Below are 21,742 nucleotides of genomic sequence, written 5' to 3' on the forward strand. Positions count from 1 at the left end.
TGCATCCCAAAGTAACAGCCTGCTGTACATCTAATCTATGGAGTGTCCCAGCCCATCCTTATGTCACACCCATTACTAACACCATACCATGTGGATCACTTCCCTTAAGAAGATCCAGGTGCAAGACGTGTGTCTTAAAAAGCACCCACCCAAAAATTCTTATTCCAGTACTGCCACAGGCTTCTATCCTATCTGAGACAGGTCCACCTGTGTAAGTAGTCATATCAGATTTGTGGCTGAGTTTCTAGGAGACAGATCTCAATATGTTAATCTTAATAATGGTGTGAAACTGACAGACACAAGAGTAATTTCTGGAGTACCCCAAGGGAGCATTACAGGGTCATTACTGTTTATGATATACACAAGTATATTATAATATTATTATACACTCCTGGAAATGGAAAAAAGAACACATTGACACCGGTATGTCAGACCCACCATACTTGCTCCGGACACTGCGAGAGGGCTGTACAAGTAATGATCACACGCACGGCACAGCGGACACACCAGGAACCGCGGTGTTGGACATCGAATGGCGCTAGCTGCGCAGCATTTGTGCACCGCCGCCGTCAGTGTCAGCCAGTTTGCCGTGGCATACGGAGCTCCATAGCAGTCTTTAACACTGGTAGCATGCCGCGACAGCGTGGACGTGAACCGTATGTGCAGTTGACGGACTTTGAGCGAGGGCGTATAGTGGGCATGCGGGAGGCCGGGTGGACGTACCGCCGAATTGCTCAACACGTGGGGCGTGAGGTCTCCACAGTACATCGATGTTGTCGCCAGTGGTCGGCGGAAGGTGCACGTGCCCGTCGACCTGGGACCGGACCGCAGCGACGCACGGATGCACGCCAAGACCGTAGGGTCCTACACAGTGCCGTAGGGGACCGCACTGCCACTTCCCAGCAAATTAGGGACACTGTTGCTCCTGGGGTATCGGTGAGGACCATTCGCAACCGTCTCCAAGAAGCTGGGCTACGGTCCCGCACACAGTTAGGCCGTCTTTCGCTCACGCCCCAACATCGTGCAGCCCGCCTCCAGTGGTGACGCGACAGGCGTGAATGGAGGGACGAATGGAGACGTGTCGTCTTCAGCGATGAGAGTCGCCTCTGCCTTGGTGCCAATGATCGTCGTATGAGTGTTTGGCGCCATGCAGGTGAGCGCCACAATCAGGACTGCATACGACCGAGGCACACAGGGTCAATATCCGGCATCATGGTGTGGGGAGCGATCTCCTACACTGGCCGTACACCTCTGGTGATCGTCGAGGGGACACTAAATAGTGCACGGTATGTCCAAACCGTCATCGAACCCATCGTTCCACCATTCCTAGACCGGCAAGGGAACTTGCTGTTCCAACAGGACAATGCACGTCCACATGTATCCCGTGCCACCCAACGTGCTCTAGAAGGTGTAAGTCAACTACCCTTGCCAGCAAGATCTCCGGATCTGTCCCCCATTGAGCATGTTTGGGACTGGATGAAACATCGTCTCACACGGTCTGTACGTCCAGCACGAACGCTGGTCCAACTGAGACGCCAGGTGGAAATGGCATGGCAAGCCGTTCCACAGGACTGCATCCAGCATCTCTACGATCGTCTCCATGGGAGAATAGCAGCCTGCATTGCTGCTAAAGGTGGATATACACCGTACTAGTGCCGACATTGTGCATGCTCTGTTGCCTGTGTGTATGTGCCTGTGGTTCTGTCAGTGTGATCATGTGATGTATCTGACCCCAGGAATGTGTCAATAAAGTTTCCCCTTCCTGGGACAATGAATTCACGGTGTTCTTATTTCAATTTCCAGGAGTGTATATAATAGCTGATAGCGTCTGAAGTTCTATGAGAGCTGTTTTTAACAAATTGTAGGAAAATTTGATCCATTGGAAGAATCTTAGAGAAATGTTACATCATCCATGAAAGAAGTGGCTTACAAAACATTTGTTTGGCTTATTCTTAAGCACTGGTCATTAATCTGGGATCCTTACCAAGTGGGGTTAACCTTCCAGCCACAAGAGACCTGAACGTGTGTGTTCAGCTCTTTCCAGACGATTTCATGGGCCCTGCTGTTAATGTCTGTGCTGTTTGCACATCATAAATTGCAATTTTCCCTTTGAATACTTTTCTGGTGCTCTGGAACATAATAGGCTGCTATTTTCCCACTGAATCTTTTTCTGTTGCTCTGGAAAATTAGAGGTCACTATTTTCCCATCGAATGTATGTCATTTGGTCTGAAACATCAAAAGTTGTGTTTTGCATGTTCTCCGGTCCCACTCACATATTTACACATACACCTTCTCTCACCAGCAATTTTGTAACCATATCCCGAAGTTAGTGTATGAAACCTTGCTTCAAGATATAAGACACTCATAACAATTATCAATATGTTTATTCTGCTTTTATAACACTGAATGCATTTTTCACATCCCCTACATTATTTACATTAAATTTCAATTAAAAATCAACTTCAATTTAAGTTTTTTTCTTTTTTTTTGTTTTCTTGTTACACTCCATTCATTCATTTTCTATCAAATAAAAATGCCCTGGAACTTAGTATGGAAAAATTGGGAAAATTGCCCATGGTTAAAAGGTTAACAGAACAGCTATAAGATCCACTGAAAAGTGGCATGTTTCATAATGGGATTATTTAGCAGATGTGAGAGTGTTACAGAGATAATCAACAAAATCCAAGGCTGTTGTAACAATAGAGGCTCTGTGTATCACAGAGGAGGTTATTGAAGAAATTATGGGAATGTATGTTCGGAGAGGAGTTCGGCAACATATGACTTCCTCCTACACACATCACATCAGATGGTTATGATAAAAAAAAGAGTCACAGAAATTATAAATCATGTCCCAAACTGTGACCAACAGCCCAGATGTCTAGCCTGTGGCAGAACATGTGGCTGCACACGATACATTTCAGTTTCAATGGCTGCCCACAACTCGAACTGAATCCTGCCCACCAAGACCAGCTTCTCTGAATTAAACAGATAGGTGTTGTCCTTGCAAAAACACGTCTTTTCATCCTGCAACTCCCCTAGCTCAATTTCCACTAGCTCTCCCCCCTCCTCCACCCAAAGCCCCTTGTTCAAGGACCTAACTTGATTGATTGATTGAGAGGGGTTATGGGACCAAATGGCGAGGTCATCAGTCCCATGATTTCAAAGTTAGTAACAGAAGAAAGAGGGTCCAATAAAAGTGGACGGATCTAGTCAGGGGAGTCAAAATATAAAATAATGAACATTAAACAAGCACAGTAAAGGTAGAAAAAGAAGAGACCAAATCTAAAAACTGGGAAAAAGGGGTGGCCATGGGGTCACAGGCCAAGAAGATGAGAAAAGGAGTCCCAACCACAACCACTGCCCCTGCTCCAAGACTAAAGTAGAACCTTACATCTGAAAATAAAAACCACTTTCACAGAGGAAACTGAGGACCAGTTCCACCATCTGTGAATCGCCCACTAATATTAAATTTAAGTAATTGGGAAGACTATACTGAACATCATGGGCCAAAAGAAGGGGACATTCCACCATCGTGTGAGATATCGTAAGTCTGGCAACACAACGACATTGTGGGGGCGAGTCGTTACGTAGCAGGAAACAATGGATGAGCCAGGTATGACTAATGTGTAAATGGCATAAAACAGTGGAACCCTTCCGAGAGGAGCGGAAAGAAGAGTGCCAAACTGCAGTAGACTCCTTGATTATGTGGAGTTTATTACTATGAGCAGCAGCGCTCCAAATGGCATTTCACTTTTGGGCAAACAGAGATTTGACATAGATCCGGATATCATGCAGCCAGAATCCTGAAAGGAAATGGGGGACATATCTGCTTCTCTAGCCAAACAGTCAACCAGTTCATTCCCTGGGAAGCTCACATGACTTGGGACCCAGAGAAAGACAACTGAACATCCTAAGGACAAAGAGAAGATCATGGATAGCACAGAGCAAAGGGTGGTGAGAGTAACATCAATCAATAGGCTGCTCATTGAGTCTGAACAAATTAAAACACTGTGAAGGGAGACAAAAAGAGGGGGGGGGGGGGGGGGTTAGTAGCTCTGCTGTGAACACACTACATGATCCCAACAATAAATGGTGTTTGAAGCCAGTAGGAGACATGAAAGTGTATGCCACTTTATCAATTGTCTTAGAATCATCAGTGTAAATGATGCTGGCACTCTGGAACTCTGCAAGGATGGCACATAAAAGACGCCGGAAAACCACAGGAGTGACAGAGACCTTAGGACCAGGAACATGGAATAGACTGCTCCTAAAGTGTGGTCTAGGCACCATCCAAGTGGGGGTATGGGACGAAAGACACAGGGTGCAGTCCAATGAACGGAGATGGAGATCCCAACAGAGAGAAATGAGACGCACACCAAGCGGCAATCCCACCTGTGGGCAAGTGTTAGGCAAAGAGCACATGGTACACAGGAGGGTCAGGGAATTGGCGAATGGCAATGGCATAAGACACAAGGAGTTGACTCCATCATATGTGTAGATGGGGAATCCCTGCTTCTGTGAGGAGACTATCAATGGGACTAGTGCAAAAGGCACCAATAGCCAGATGTGTCAAGCAGTTTCGAAGAGAAAGGAGCTGTTGAGCCATAAACCTGACTACCATATTCTAGTCTGGGCAAGACCAGAGCACGGTAGAGACGTACAAGAGTGGAACGGTCTGCACCCCAAGATGTGTGGGCCAGGAGGCAGAGAGCATTAAGCTTCCGCATACATGTAGTCTTTAGGTGCTGAATGTGGGGCAGCCATGTCAGCTTGTTATCAAAAGTAAGGCCCAAGAAACGGGATTGTGCTACAACATCGAGGAGCTGGTCGCCTAAATAAAGTTCTGGATTGGGGTGTACTGTGGGTCAACGACAAAAATGCACAACCTGCATGGGAGGTGGCCCAAGCAGAGGCCTGTCAGGTGGTGCCCTGGAGCTGATGCTCAGCAGATGCTACCAAGTGGGAGCTGCACCAGATGCAAAAACCATCGACGTACAGTTCTGGGGAAACCAGAGGTCCATCAGAGGTAACAGGCCCATCGATGCCAATGAGGAAGTGTGTGACAGCACAGAACCCTGTGGGATGCCGTTCTCCTGACTCTGAGGGGAGCTGAGTGAAGTGCCAACTTAACGCAGAAGAGCGGGTGAGATAAAAATTTGCAGATAAAAATCAGAAAGGGACCACAGAAGCCCCAGTCATGGAGGGCAACTAAGTGTGGTGGTGCCAAGCCATGTTGTACAGCTGATGTAGGTCAAAGAAGACCATGACAAAGTGCCAAAGGTGAGTAAAAGCCTGTCGGATGGCTGATTCCAATTAGAGTAAATGGTCAGTTGGAGATCCTCTTGCCCAAAAGCCACACTGATATGGGGACAAAAGGCCCCAAGATTCAAGTACCCAACATAATCTGAAGCTGACCGTCCTTTCAAACAATTTACAAAGTACTTTCGTCAGGCTAATTGTGTGGTAGCAGTCTACAGACATTGGGTTAAGGATGGAGATACTGTCTTACCATTGTGACGGAAAATCACCCATGAGCCAAATGCAGTTGAAGACACTGAGAAGATGTAGCCTCTGGGGAACATCCAAGTGTTGGATCATTTGGTTGTGGATGAAATCCGGGCCTGGGGCTGTGTCTCCTGAAGAGCCAAGAGCCTGCAGCAATTCTCATTCAGTGAAGGCTTCATACTAGGGCTCAGTGTGGTGCGGGATGAAACAGAGGTGGTCTTTTTCAACTCTGCATTTCTGCCGGAGAAAGGTAGTAGGGTAGGAAAAGGATGACGATGCCGTCGCAAAATTTGTCGTGAGGTGTTTTGCAAGGACCAATGGATCAGTGCACAGAGCACCTTGGAGGTTCAGACCCTGGACAGTTGACTGTCGCTGGCAGTCCAGAAGGCTACGGAGCTTGGACCAAATCTGCAATGAAAAGGCATACATCCCCAGGGAGGAAACGTAGTGCTCCCAGCATTCCTTTTTACTCCACTTCATAAGGTAGTGAGATTTAGCACCCAAACACTTAAAAGCAAGGAGGTTGGTCTGTGAAAGGTGTCACTTACATTGCTGCTGTGCCCATGGGTGATCCTGGACACCAACTACGACATCCTTAGTCCACCACAGTATCAGTCGAAGACAAGAGGGACCTGTGGATAGGGGGACAGCAGTGCCAGCAGCATGAAGAACAGTGGCAGAGGTGCCTTGCATGAGTACATCAATGGAATTCGAGAGGGAGGTGTCAAAGTGCACAGCAGACACATATATAAAGGCTAATTTGTCCTGTGGAGTGCCCAACATGGGTGCCTATCTGCCTGATGGCAGCAAGGGAACAATAGAATCACCGGAAAGTGGTCACTGTCACAAAGGTCATCATGGGATGACCAATGTAGGGAAGCCACAAGGGCAAGGGAAGAGGTCGTGAGATCGATAACAGAGAGGGTGCCATGAGTAGCACTGAAGGGGGTAGGGGAACCATCATTGAGGAGACACAAATCAATGTCAATGAGAAGTTGGCCAATTAGAATACCCCTACTCGATGAAGAGACACTCCTCCACAGAGGATGGTGGGCATTGAAGTCCCCAAGGATGAGAAACGGTGGCAGGAGTTGCTGGATTAAGGTAGACAGTGCAATGTAAGGAATTGGCCTATCTGGAGGGAGGTAGACATTACATACGGTGATTGCCGGAGTCGTTTGCAATCGAACCACTATTGCTTCCAAGTTGGTGGGTAGGGGGATCCAGTTATTAATGACATTGGACCACACCAAAGTGCAGAACCCACCAGATGCTACCCTGGGGCCAGCACGGTTCTGACAGAATGCCCGATAACCATGAAATGTTGGAGTGTGGTCATCACAGAAATGCATTTCTTGAAGAACAAGGCAGAACGCAAAAGAGGAGGAGAAAAGACATTGCATTTCCAGTAGGTGACGATAGTAAATGTAGCAATTCCACTGGGGAAGGTGTGGTGAGAGTCCAGGTTAAACATAAAAAAGCTGAGAAGGAGATCAGGTCACTCAGTCAGTAGCCATCACCGACAAGGATCGGGTGACATACATAAGTAATATGTGAGGTTGCGAAGGGGGAGATGGCACCTCCAAGGGATTTATGTTTTACCTTCTCCTCTTTCAGAGGTGGAGGAGAGTAGGGCACAGGGGGAGTACAGGCTTCTGCAAGATCTGGAACCAAAAGAGAGCAGGTGACCTTGGGGTGCACAGATGGTGCATCTCGTGACCGAGTAGTGGTAAGAGTCTTCTAGCCTTATAGATGCCAGGGGGAGGGGTCCTGGAAGGACCCCTACCACTGACAGGTGCCGAAGAAGGGGGGCACTCCATTGGCTGAGGAGGGAGAGTGGCTCCCTGACAGGAGGTCGTGGGAACTGCAGGGGTGGGGGCGGGGGCGGGGGAGGGGGAGGGGAAAGGGACTAGGGTAAGGAAGAGGTAGGTGGAGGAGGGGGAGGGGGAGGGGGAGGGGAAGGGGGAAGGGACTATGGTATGGAAGAGGTACGAGGAGGAAATGAAGTAACAAAAGCAAAAGTTGAAGATAGTGACACTGGATGGAGTCTCTCGTATTTTTGGCGAGCCTCAGTATAAGACAAGCGATCCAGGGACTTGTGTTTTTGGACTTTCTTTTCTCTCTTGTAAGTCGGGCAATCCGGCGTTAGGGGAGTGGCGGTCAGCACAGTTGACACTCACAGGTGGCAGAACACAGGGGCTTTTCCCATGGAGTGGGTGGCCACAGTCATCACACAAAGGGTCCACCGTACAGTGGGGAGATGTACGTCCAAAACGCAAGCACCAAAAGCACCGCATAGGTGGATGGACATACGGCTTCACATCGCATCTGTAGCACATAACCTTGAAATTCTCCGGGAGGGTATCCCCCTCAAAAGATAGAATGAGGGTGCCAGCATCGGTGTGGTTCTCTCTGCGATTCTTCTGCACACGTCAAGCAAAACGAACACCACGCTGCTCAAGGTTAGCCCAGAGTTCCTCATCTGTTTGCAGGATGAGGTCCCTACGAAAAATCACTCCCTGGACATATTCAGAGATTGGTGAGATGTAATAGACAGTGGGACATTGCCAAGACAATCACAGACATGAAGAGCTGTGGACTGGGTAGCAGAAGTAGTGCTGATCAACAGGGAGGCCGACCGCATCTTACTAAGACTCCACTTCACCAAACTTGTCCTCTATATTCTCCACAAAAAACAATGGCTTTCTGGTGCTAAATGCGCCCCCATCTGTCTTAGTACAGATGAGGGAATTTGGAAAGTGTTTCATCCCAGGACCCAATCTCAGCTGGCACCATAGCAAGGGCAGTCTGGTGCAGCAGCTGATGCCGGGAGCTCCGATTCTGCAAGAAGATAAGAAACTACTCATTGTCATACATGGTGAGGGAACAGTTCAGGTATCAGTAGTGTGACCCCTTTGTTGTCAGGGAGCTCAGCCATATGGGTACATTACAGCCCCACCACATGGACTATCTACACATGCTGGTGACTAGCAAGGTTAAAGGGGGGTACAGTGGGGAAGGGAGACGAAAAGGAAGGGGGGGGGGGAGAGGAACCCACTCTGCAGATGCTAGGGAGGGAGTTTTTCCCCCCAAATAGCTCACACTAAAAACAGGAAATTTTGAAATGGAGGTCAAACCTCAAGCAGGGATCTGAACGCCAAAAAATGATGAAAGACCAGGCAAAAGGAACAAAACTGCAACCAATAGAGGAAACCAGGTGGATAGCCATGTTGACATGAATCAGAATGCCGAGAGCGGCCAAGGAGGGGGCAACAGGGAAAGAGCGGTGAGAGTGAGGGAGGACAGAGTGAAGGAAATGCAGCCAGGGAAGGAAGCACTGGCTGCAATAGCTTGCGGCCCTGTGTGTGCCGTGCACGAACTCCTGAAAGAACCATGAGCCCCTGGGAAGAAGGACCTAACCTCGCTCATTTTTCATCAACACCCTCTACCCACTGCCTTCCTTCATCTGTTTTGTCACTGCTCCTAATCCACACCTCCTCATCATCAAACTATGTGCACAGCTCCCACCTGCCTGCTGCTGGAACTGGCTCACTGGGGCCACATCCCTGTTCTGTGCACCTGGAGCCTCTCCATCCCAGCTATCAGCCACATGTCCCCAATCCTTCCTCTCACTCCCTCCCTCTTTTCATCCCTAACAATGTGGCCATATAGAGGGGTGTGTGTGTGTGTTCAAGGCCTCTATTGTAACTAGGAGAGTTGTTACCTTTACTCCTCAATTATTTATTTTCTGCTAAAACTTTCCTACCATTATTTCCAGTCCTTTATTATGCATGACCATAAAGATGATGATATATCGTTGTGTTTCTCAGACCTCTGAACTGACTTTCCCCAAATAGTTATAGTGGGTCTTATACTACAACACGTACTCGAGCCATGGTGACTATTGGCATTTTTCCCTACACAATTCATTGCCATATGACTCACATATGGACAAAAAATATTGTCTGACAACGCAATGATGTTTGTTCATCCCTTAGTAGTACTGGAATCTGTAATCAAGGAAATAGTGGAAATTTGTGAAGTCAACAGATCAGAGTAACAGGGCTCTGGCAGTAGAAAGACAGCAGATAATAGCAGCAGCTGCTGCAGCAACAGCAATATTGGTTGTGGGCCCACTCCTCGGGTACTGTTGTGGTCACTGGTAGAGCAACTCCTGGTCACTGACCATCACCATATTTCAAACACTATTCAGAAATCTCACTGATTACTTGTCACAAAATTCATTTACATTCAGCATTGTGGAAGATCGTTAATATGAAAAAATTTAATTATACAGTTGGAGGGCAGCAGTGATAGTTCAAGAAGTGCTGAAGAGACTATTCTAAAACAAATTCTGACAGTAATGTGAGTAGCGTTTTCTCACACTCGAGAATTTGGGAGGAGGGGGGGAGGGGGGGGGCTTGCCGTCGGTCTATCACCACATTGTGAACACTTTCATCAGATTATAATTGTTAACCCTGTGAATGTCAATGTACCAATTTATCGTCACCCCCTACTGACGCTAACACTGTCAGGGTGCCGATTCGTCGGTACTCTGCTTCGTCTTGTTTAGCTTACAGAATCGGGCACTAGATGGTGTTGGTGTGCTGATTACGGATGCTCTTTGCCTAAAGCTATGTGTAGGTCTATAGCTATCAACAATTGAGCATCGTTTTGGTGAAATAGTGTTCGATTATTCCGCTTTTGCATCGTTTGTTTATTAACTTCATGTTTTGCAGTACACATTTACATTCTGTTATTGCATTCTACGTAGTTAGCCTTCTTAAATAGAATGTAGCATAAAAGTATAAATATGCATGATCACTCCAAATCGGCTGACTGCAAAAGGGTTAAAATAGTGATAAATTATTCTGTCACTCATTGTGGAATGAATTAACAATGCAAATGTGTAACAATGAAACCAAAAACTGCAAATGTTCAATGATTTGTGAAAATAGTTTCCATTTCTATTATGATGTATAACAAATAACTTCACAATATTTTAGCATATTAGATATTAAACACCTATTTTCAATTGATTAAGTTTGTATATTACAATAAGTAACTGTAAATACATTCACATGTACAAACGTGAGCTGTATGTTGTCAAGGCTTTCGTTTTTGCTGCTACAGAATGTGTGTGGTTGCATGTTGCTGTATACCATGTAAAGCAACACTGCCATCTGCTTTCTTGAATTGTCAACATCAACTGTCTGTTTCACAGACTACATTGACAAATGCAGAACTTTAGGATCTATTATGGGCAGGAGGGGGCTACTGGTTTTTGATTTTGAAAAACTCAAAAAGCAGACAAATGTGTTTAGCAAAATAGGAATGGATATTGTCATGGTACACCCCAAATGTGTACAATTAGCATAAAGTTCAGAGAAGGAAGAAACCATATGAGAAAGGAAGATAAGGTTTAATATCCCTCTGATAACAAGATCAATAGAGACAGAACACAAGCTGGAATTGGGCAAGGATGGGAGAAAAAATTGGCTGTGCCTGTCCAAAGGAACTACTGCACCATCCGCCTTAAGTGTTGCAGAGAAAACACAGAAAACTTAAATCTGAATCATTTGGTGGGGATTTGAATCATCGTCCCCTCCAAACATCATCCAGTGTCTTACCACTGGATAGTAACCAGTGCAGGAAGATTAGATTTTGATATCCCATCGATGACGGTATCTTTAGAGAAAGAATACAAGACAAGAAAGGAAACAAGCAACGGTCTTTTCATAGGAATTACTTTGGCATTCACCATAAGGATTTAGGAAAACAGCAGCAAATATGGTAGGCTAGATGAGGGTTTCAGCTCCACTCTTCTCAAATGTAAGTTACGTTAACCACTGTGTCATCTCACTACGTGACAAGTCCAAGGGACACTGATTGCTGTAGAACATCCTCCATGCCTCCTTAGATTTTCTGGGTGTGATCTGTTGAATGGATATACGCATTTCAGCTAGAATATAAAATGTTTACTTGTGAGGCTGAGAAAATGAAGCTGCTTAAATTGGATCATAATCTAGTCAACATCATATTCCTAGCATTGAAAGTATTCAGGGGAACTGGATACCACAGCCTAAAAGCATGCACATAAATTTTGATGTTGTGTTTGTATGAGCTATCTGTGGAATGCTCAAATACAGAGCTAGTTAACTTTAGTATTACCTATTTAATTAAGCAACACATGCAGTAAACAAGTTGAAATCTACAGAGATAATATAAATAAGTGTAATTATGTTGAGGCAAATGCAAAGGCCATCAAGCCAGAGAGTAACTGTGTTTTGGAGCCTGGAGGCTGACCTATTATGGCATCAAAATGAAAGACAGGTGCCAAACAAGAATGATTGTGATACTGTACACAAAAGGTACATTTACTGAACACAGATATTGATAAAAAATGTGAGTGAAAGCTTTTGGAAGTAAGCAAATATCTTTCTTTCTAGAAAGATGAATCTTCGTTGTGTCTACCAATATTGTGAAGACGAGACTTAAAAAATGAACAACACAGATGAGAACAACAAAAAGCCTCAGAAATAAAAAGAAGTCGCAGGGGACCATGTCCAGTGAATGTGGTGGCTGAGGCAACATAAGTTTTGTTTTTTTGCAAAAAAATCATAAACAAGCACTGAGGTGTGAACGGGAGCATTATCGTGATGCAGTTTCCATGAGTGGTTTTGCACAATTCTGGTTGTTTCCTTAAGACTGGTTCACGTGAAAAGCATATAACTTCCAGGTAGTAAGTATTTCTTACTGACATTAGGAAAACAAGGCAGGAACTAATGAAGCACTATACCATTGTAATTGGAGAAAACAGTGAGAAGAACCTTACATGTGATCAAACTCGTCGAATTTTTTCTGTCTCGGGTCTTCAGGCAGTTTTTATTGGGATGAGCGGAACCTGAATTTGATGTAGTACCTGTCAACCCATGATTCGTCACATATCATTGTTTAGAAGTTCCAGATTGCTGTTGATTTCATTCATAAATTCCTGATCAGTGTCTACGTGATGATGTTTTAGGTCAAAATTCAACAATTTTTGAACAAACTTTGTTGCTCCAATTTTCATAGCTAAACACCTGAAAAAATTGCTTGGCACAAGTAAAAGGATGTGCGACATCATCAGCAACCTCTCTGATGGCATTTTAGTGATTTTACAGAAGCATTTTCTTTAGTTCTTCCACATTATCGTCAGTAATTTATGTACTAGGGTGTCCAGGATGGTCATTATCTTCAACATCTTCTTGACCCTCTTTGAAATGTTTATACTACTTGTAAACTCTTGCCTTACTTGTAGTAGATTCACCAGAAGCCACAGTCAATATTTTGAATGCACTTTATCCCATTTTCAAGCAAAATTTAATGCAAATTCTTTGATCTATCTTTTTCATAAGCAAAAATTCGCCAAGCACAATGTTTCCCACTATCAACAATAAACTGAAAATCAAAACACACATGAGGAACATGTGTATCAAAAAGATTTGTATAAAGCCCACAAAATTAAAAAATTCACATTACTCATTGATCTCACAGTGTATGCACCGATAGTGAATACCTAATCATTATTAGTATTACAGTACTTTAACATTGTGGAATAAAATGGAAAATGTTATAACAAAAACAGCAGACATTATACTGAGGAAAATGGACACAAAAAACCATGGATAATAATTGTTGGGATGTTGTCTGACAGTACAGGTACAACACATAATTACAGAACAACTTACTCTGTAACTCACTGTATGGAGAACAACACAGAACAATAAAAATTGACTTCAAGAACATGTGCAGAGCAACACGTATTGTCAACAAAGATATTAGATGTCAGTAAAATCTGAATCTCAACATGCCCCCAGAATTTTTACAAACAGTTATAAATTAAGGATTGGGTCTTAAGTTCATGGTTCTAGGACTCAATTCCACATCCAACACATTTCTCATGTTTTGGTGCAAGAAGATCCTTAATCATTGCATCTTCTATAAACTGATATTCCATTTGCACAGGATATTCTTGTAGAGCCTGACGTATGATGAACCATTCAAATGAATGTGCTATGTCTTTGAGTGAAAAATTGGGTTTGTGCTAACTCTCTAGCTGACTGACTGGAACAGGACCATATCTGACAATTTTCCAGTACCCAGCTCCTTCATGAATGCTGACAGGTGAAATGTTTCATCTGTTTCAGAGAAGCCCGTGTACTCACTCCAATTAGCATTTGCGAAACTGAAGATTCCTTCCTTATCCCTAGTGTAGGTCAGTTTCTTGTTTATGGTTCCTTAGTGGTATCTAAGGATTCAATTATAGCCACCTGCCCTTGAATAAAAGTATGGCTGTTGTTATACAGGCTTAGCTTACTGACTGCATAGCGTATGACAGGTCGAGTACTAACGGCTATGTGCATCCATGCTCCAACCGGTTCACTGAACTGATATCAAGTACCGTCTTCTGTACTCAGAGCTATACCATCCAACCTACTCCCACTTGCGAATGGTGTCCTCACAGGCTTGCATTCATCCATTCTGAACTGGTGTAAAGCTTCTCTGATATAGCCACTTTATATGTAATTTTGTCAACAGACTGATTTACATAGGTCAAATACCGATTTACTTTGATACATGGATAGCTACTTGTGACACTAAGATCCTTGATATCAAATCTGGTATACAACTCTTCCTTGATTTGTTTTGTACTTCAGGATCTGCTAAAGTGATTATAATGTTATCTACATAAATGAGTAGGAAAATTGTTGCTTTTCCTACACTGTCTACAAAGCTGCATGGATCTGCATTGGTGTGTTGCAATATAATCAATGTTAAGGTGCGTCCACACGATGACTTTTTTGCGTTCAACTTTGCACACGCACGTAAATTTCCAACAGTGCAACTAAGCATGTGTATCTGTACAAGCAAATTTCCTAGAAATGTGCATAAGGTGCATTGCTACTTGTCTTTGGTGGGAATCTTTGCACTTTTTGGTAGACGACAGGTAGCTCAGGCCCATGAGCGTCTGATTGTGTAATGAGTTAAGGTTATGCTGTGAAGCGAATTACGTGCAATAATGTGTGTTGACTCCAAAGAAAGAACGATTAAGTTTATAGATAATTACAGACAAAGAAGAAAGTTGTATGCAGTGCCCCTTCTGAAAATTATCTGAATAAAAATTCGAGATCTGTTGCCCTGAAGAACGCTTAAGTTTATATATGTTTACAGACAAAGAAGAAAGTTGTATGCAGTGCCCCTTCTGAAAATTATTTGAATAAAAATTGGAGATCTGTTACCCTGAGCGTCAAGTATTATATAAAAGCTCCCCGAAGATATTTTTGTAAAGTAAGTTCATAAATAGAAAAACTGAGAAGAATAAGACAAAAATTTATGTAAAGTGTGGGCCTATATGAAAACTGTGGACGAATATTCATGCTATGGCACAATAACTGAGGAGCCTGACAGCTGAACAAGAGAAGTGATGGGGTGTGTTTAGCTTCTCAAGAAACTACTAAAAATTGAAATGAAATACACTGATGAAGCAAAAAATACAGAACAGAAAATACAACCTTCAATCTAGTTGATTCTGGCATCTATGAAATTCCCAAATCTCTCAAGTGCAAGAATATTAATCTACATTTCATTTCTCACAATTAAAGTTATGTAACCAAATAAAATACAAATGATGCATTGAGAGTTAATTAACCTTCATATAACAACCAAGAACCTCCATGCAATATTTCCCAGTTTCAGGAATAATCACTTACACGTTTTGTTTTGAAGTGAGGAATACATAGTTCACAATGGTATATAAGTCACCATTTACTAGATAATGAAATTTTAATGCCAGCCTAATCACTGCAGTTTCCCCAAGCAGAAAATCTAAAATCTCACTGTGATCTCCTTTGAAATTTGCAGACAAAACTTTGTCATCACTTCATATTTCTTGTAGCTTTGTTATTTTGATACTTCTTTACCTACAGCTGTTTTTGTGTTTCCTTTTTCTGTCACCTTTTCATCACAATAAATGCAACAAAAACTCCAAAGCAAAGAAGGGAATTCATAGCAGACTGTTTGCACAATGAAGCAACACGTGGACATGAGAACGTCCACACGTACATGCATTCTTCTCACAAATTTTTGTGCATGTCCTTTTATTCCCGTGTGTCTGTGATTGGGCATGACAAAAGAGGCATCATGTGGACATATCTTTAGGGCCGCATTCAACTTGGCATGCCATTGTTGACCAGCATGGCACAGTCCATAAATGGCTTTTCTAAGTTCACACACTTTATCATCAGATTTCAATGTCTGTGGCATGTCACTTGCCTTCTTGAGCAGATGATTATCTTTCTCCATGTCTTTCATTTTCTGTATGAATTCAACCTGTGAGTCCAGCAGTGTTGATATACAGTTGTGACACATGCAAATCAAATTTGTTGGACACAGCCATGAGAGATTCGAATATTAAAACTGGAGAAAATGGGGGGGGGGGGAGGTGTTGTTTTGGGGAAGGAGACCAGACAGGGAGGTCATCGGTCTCATCGGATTAGGGAAGGACGGGGATGGAAGTCGGCCGTGCCCTTTGAAAGGAACCATCCTGGCATTTGCCTGGAGCGATTTAGGGAAATCATGGAAAACCTAAATCAGGATGGCCGGACGTGGGATTGAACCATCGTCCTCCCGAATGTGAGTCCAGTGTCTAACCACTGCGCCACCTCGCTCGGTCTGGAGAGAAAGTTTCCACAAAGCCTACGCCGTGCTGATGGTTGAATCATTGTGTAACTATTCTTGCTTTTTTAATCTCTGAAAAGAGCCATAACCGTATTTATTCGTACGCTCAATTACTATTTCATTTGTTGGTCTGTTTCATTTCCAGCTATCATTTTTTCACTACTGAGCTGATCTCATCATATATAGCCTCAGACCATTCTTGGCGGTATGGAGTATATAATACATCATTGACAATGACCTCTGTTAAATTTGAAATAAAGTTAGCATCATGACTTGAAACATCTGATGAACCCACACCTGGCACAGGTGTAGATTCATCAGATGTTCCAGAATTATTGACTTCATTACATGATAAGTCACTGTCAGGATTGAATCATTGGCTTGTAGTGACTAGAAGCCTGTCTTCTTCAAAGCTGTACAATGTTTCATCATATTACAATGGCGTTGGTTCAGTGTTTGAATCACCACTGAAATCTACCACAGAATTCATGCTGATGTCTCCTACTTGGTGATGATCTGTGGCTCAAAACTGTCAGGTTCAATGAACTTCACATCTCCTGACATGAGAATCCTGCGATCTCTTGGTATATACACATGATGGGATTTTGAACAGTTGGGATGTACTAGAAAAATTCTTTCTTTGCCTTTAGGATCAAACTTTCCTTTGTTTGGAAATTTATATTGGATGACAATCTTTTGACCAAACATACGAAGATCAGATATGGCATGTTTTCTCTTCAGCCACTTCTCATATGGCATTCCATCAGACAGTGCTTTAGTTAAGCAATGATTTTAGATGTAGGTAGCCGTGTTGATGGCTTTGGCTAAAATGATGGTGGCACTCCTGATTCGGGTAACATGCAACGAGCCACTGTAGCCAACAAATGTTCTTTCATTCAGCAACACCTTTCTGCTGTTGTGTGTATGGAGACATCACTGAATTCATGCCATTCTGAAGATTGAGTCCATTCTTTCATTGCAGTAATCCTTACTGTTGTCTGACTGAAAGAATTTAATTTTATGAGCAGTCAGAATGCCAGCTAGGTTTTTCAGTTTAACAAATTTGTCAACAACAACTCCCTTATGTCAAAGGAAATAAACCTGACACCATCTGCTGCAGTCATCTATAAAGTTCACAAAATTTCACACAAGCTTGAGCAGTTTCTCTCACTGGCCCACACTCATCAGAGTGGATTAACTCCAGAAATTTGAGTTCCCTTCTATGAGGTTTCTCAAATGTCACTGTGTGGTAGTTATCCACAACTTCTGCCACTGAAATGAAATTGATTCCAAGTTTTGGCATGCAGAAAAGATTGGGGTCACAGTACTTTTCTGCATGTTCATGAAACATTTACCCGGTTTAACAAACACAGAAGTACTAGCACTTTCAATGTCTTTCTGAATCCTTATGTTGTGCTCTTCCAACATTTTTACCTTTAGCATTACAACATCTGGTAGGGTACCCTGTGATTCAATAGCACATCTAAAATTGTCGCAGATATCTTGAAGACTTATGAGCAGCATTATTGACAGCAGATCACCACTTATGCTGTCATCCGCTGCCTGTTATATATTTACAGCATCAAAGACTTCGTTAAGGTGATGTATCACATCATGCATTTTGTGAAGCACAAGGCATTTGAGCAGCATGGCTTTGTGAGCAGGTCCTTTGGATGCAACAATTAATTCAAGTTTAAGCCATACCTGACATGATGTAGCACATGTCTTTATTTGCTTCAGTTCAGTAGGACTAATGGAGAAAATCAAGTCTGCTTTAGCTTTTCTGTCAGCCACTAGCCATGCTTTGTGTACAACTTGCAGCAGCGAGCACTTTGCCTTCATCTGACACTGCAGGTTGCAGTATGTCTCTATTGCCTTCATCTGACACTGCAGGTTGCAGTATGTCTCTATACATGTATCCCCCAAGTGTCATTTTTGGTGATAAAGCTTCAATTTATATTCTCCATGCATTGAGATTATCACATGGCAGTGTTTCTACTTGAACTCCACATGCAGCAGTCATATAAACCATATTCATCATGTTAACAAACTTTATAATTTCTGCACTTTTAAGCTTATGAATTTAAGTTTTCATCTAATTGGAAAATGTTGCTTTTCCTGATTCCATAGCTTGGGACCATAAACTGTTGGTATTCATTTTGACAATATACACAAATGTAATTACAGAACAACTTTTTCATAACTCAACGCATGGAGGATAACACAAAACTATAAACAACTGACTTGAAGAATATGTGCATAACGACATTGATAGACACCAATTACATAGTGGTAAAATCTGAATCTCAACAATGACAAAGAGAAATTCAGAAAAAGCACAGTAGGAGGTCAAGAAACATACAGTGTCATGAACACCATTAAACAAAAATGCAGAAGGACTAGGGAACTGTGGATGAATGATACATGTTAAGACACAGCAACAAATATGAAAATGGAGATGGAATTACAGGTAAAACACAGAGAAAGATAAATTAAAATTCACAACAAGGAAAAATTATCTGTGGCAAGAGATAAAAAGCAAGACCTATTTCTGAATATAGATGAAATAGCCAACAGATGACAGGAACATTTTGAAGAATATCCAAGAAAAGGCACTGCTCTAGAGACAGAATAAATAGAAAAAAGAGAAATGAAAGTATATCAATCAGGTCTTCCAATTACTACAGAATCTGAAGCACCAATGAAAGAACTGAGACCAAAGAGCTTCAAGCCCAAGGCTAGTTGCCAGCTGACCTCTGACAAAACTGGAAAGACAAAAAATGAAAGATGAACTTTTCAAAATCATAAACAGTTATGATCTGAGTCTCTTCAACATGATTCAGTAAAAAAGTAAGATAATACTCATCAAGAAAAGGGGACAGGGTAGACTGCTCAAATCATGGAACAAGTAGAACAGGTCCCATCTGTAATAAATGAAATGTGAAATAGGACTAAAATTGTAGAGTATCAGTGTTGTTTTAGACCAAAAACAGTGTCAAGACATACCATCATAGCTGGATGACAAGGAAAGGAGGTTGGGCTTAACTAGGGATACTTACACAGCCTTAATTTATCTAGAAAAGGCATTTGACAGCATTTGCTGGAAGAAACTATTAAAATCTTGAAAACTACACACTTATATGAAAAAAATAGAAAAGATGGTAATGGATATCTCACTTCCAGGCCACACTAGGCCATGGCATCAGAAAGAAGGCTCTGCTGTGGCCAGTGGTGGCCTTGTGACAGTGTATGTGTTAAACAAACAATAGCTCTAAGATTAGTGTAAAATAAAATAAAGGTAAAATTAGAAAAGTTGTAAGACACGCATTATTGCCAGATTTGTTTAAGCTTTCCACTCAAAAAGTCGTGAGGGTCCTCAAAGTAAAACCATTTGGTGCTAAAGTGAACAGAATTCCCATTCACTGGAATGAGATTTTCATTCTGCAGCGGAGTGTGCGCTGATATGAAGCTTCCTGGCAGATTAAAACTGTGTGCCAGACCGAGACTCGAACTCGGGACCTTTGCCTTTCGCGGGCAAGTGCTCTACCACTTGCCCGTGAAAGGCAAAAGTCCCGAGTTTGAGTCTCGGTCCGGCAGCACACAGTTTTAATCTGCCAGGAAGTTTCATATTCCCATTCACTGTTAAAATTTTCATGTCAGCGTAGAGTGATAATCAAGTTGTGCGCCATGCACACTGCACATGCACATGCACACTGCACCCCCCCCCCCCCCCCGAGTATTTCTCTATCCATGTCCTGCTTAAACACTCACAGTTTAATGACAAAGATAAGACTTTCTATTATATACTTATTTGGGAAGACACACACACTTTTTTACCTTCATTTTGGATAGAAAGATCATTCTGGGTCTTTCAGACAATTCGTGTACTTTCTATCAGATTCATGGTTTTAGACACAGAACTGATGGGGTGGGTGTTTTATTATTCAAAATGTATATTTAATGTTTTTTTGTTTTTACATGTACTGTTAAAATAAGCATTATATATGTTCATTTAATTATGTATCAGATAGACTAACTCTCCTTTTCATCATTTAAAATGAATTACTATATTGCTGTCGATTAAGCTGTTCCAGATGCAATTAACATATCCCTAATTAAGGAAAGTATAATTGGTTGTATGAAGTTGAGAATAAAAGTTGCTTTAGGAGTACAAGAAGAAAAGAACATTGCAAAATGTTAGTGACTATCTACATTCCCTTTTACTGAAAAATCATTAGAATCTTAACATTAATGTTTACTCAGACAATAATTTGTGTGGATGGTAAATACACTGAACAAAAAATTATTTTACCACCTAAATACATAGAAAGCATACATACGCACACGTACCTGTTCATATTTTATAGCCTTTTGAAAGTAACACATACAATATTTCATGCGCATCAAGAAGTACTAGTTACATTCACACATTCATGCTGAAGTTTGACAGTGAAGTCTATCTCTAGCTATCAATGTAAACAATCTGTAACCATGTTTGCTCCTCTTTGGACAGCTAAAAATGATAACTGAAGCTTCCTGATCTCTTGCACTTTCAGTTCCAAGCAAAACATTCAACTGTTTTGGTAGTGATACATCATTACTGTCAGCTGCATTATGTTATCACCAGTCGTCACTGTTATTGTCATCCCAATAATTGCTTTTTTTGAATTCTTGTAAGTGCTATTAGTTCACTTTTCCATTCATGTTTATGAGCTGACAATCACTTAATAGTGAACTTTGTGTCACAATCAAACTGCTGATAGCATAGAGGTGTGGGAATGGAAGAAATCATATGACCAAACAAAAAGTGTCCTCAAGATAAAGTCAATGTGATATCCACTCTGTAATGATGATTCATATTCTAAAACTATATTTAATTGAGGAAATTCAAAGAAATTAACGAAAAATGACAAATATTTCTCATGAAAGAATACTTTCAACATCTGGCAGTATATGGTCAAAAAGCAACTGATGAAATCGCTAAAGAATTTACAAAACTTTATCTTATTGATCAAGTCCCCGAACAATATAAAAAGTTGTTATCTTATATGCGTTATCTTTGTGTCACTTCGACATTTACTGAATGGGAATTATTGGCGATGGGTGTAATCCAATGGTAAGAGGGAGACAGAACTTCAATAAATTAAAATAAAAATGTAATTGTTCATTTATTTAAAAATAAATTTATAAAGTAGCACCATTTATTAAACTTTTGATATCAGCCAAAAAATCCATATTTAATGCCAGAAGTATGAAAAACTCATTAAGTAAATAAACACAAACATTTTGAAAACACTTCATTTTTAGAAATAAACTTTTTATTTGCCTCTCCTTGAAATAAGATACATTATTTTTCTCTGGAAATGTTGGCAATCCTATTCATGGTTCATGCATAGCCGAAAAGGCTGAAAAAGTAAATACATGGAATTACTCAAACCCAGAGACTGAGTGAAAACATTTGTATCACTGACATAAATGTCACTAAGTTTCCGCTTGGCACACAGCACTAGCTAATTG

At 41.9% G+C, this 21,742-nt stretch overlaps 1 protein-coding gene across 2 annotated transcripts in view; it reads right to left on the bottom strand.

The window, feature by feature from the left end:
* The window catches only part of LOC126354093 (transcriptional regulator ATRX-like), a 479,559-nt gene that overhangs the window by 427,725 nt on the left and 30,092 nt on the right, over positions 1-21,742 (bottom strand). The window lies entirely within an intron of this gene.

This window comes from Schistocerca gregaria, chromosome 3, assembly GCF_023897955.1.
Source record: "Schistocerca gregaria isolate iqSchGreg1 chromosome 3, iqSchGreg1.2, whole genome shotgun sequence".
NCBI lineage: Eukaryota > Metazoa > Arthropoda > Insecta > Orthoptera > Acrididae > Schistocerca > Schistocerca gregaria.